Here is a 549-nt window from a genome sequence, read left to right on the forward strand (position 1 = left end):
CTTAAAGTGGCTAAGCCATCAAAACTCGAACCCCTCGAGAGAACCGCCGCCGCCACCACCTCGACCGATCGCTGCTGCTAAGGCCCGCGCCTTATCTATCTCGTCAATATTATTATTATTATTATTTCGTCGTGTCGCGATTTTCATAACATCCGAGACGAGTATGAAAGCGAATACGTCCGGTTTCGGACTTTAGGTGTTGAGAGGCCATGGCGCAGCTATACTAATCGCAGGCTTCTACGGAAAAGAAATAAAAATGTATTGACATGAGTGATTTCGTGTATTTCTTCATTATACGCTGAAATGAAATAATAACGATATGAATGAGTTAAAAACAGTCCGATGAACAGTTTTTTAATTCGTTCAATAATTATTCGATAATTTTTTTTTTTTCCAAACAATTTTGTTAAGACTATCCGTTGCAATAATTAACAATAATCTTAATAGATAATACAATAATATACACCAGGAAGAACTGATTGAACATGCTTCCGATTGGAAGTACTTCGTCAAGACACAATGTTGTTCAGTATTAGATTTAAAAATGTT

The sequence above is a fragment of the Sipha flava genome, unplaced genomic scaffold (genome assembly GCF_003268045.1).
Source record: "Sipha flava isolate LNK unplaced genomic scaffold, YSA_version1 0_pilon_pilon, whole genome shotgun sequence".
NCBI classification, from domain to species: Eukaryota; Metazoa; Arthropoda; class Insecta; order Hemiptera; family Aphididae; genus Sipha; species Sipha flava.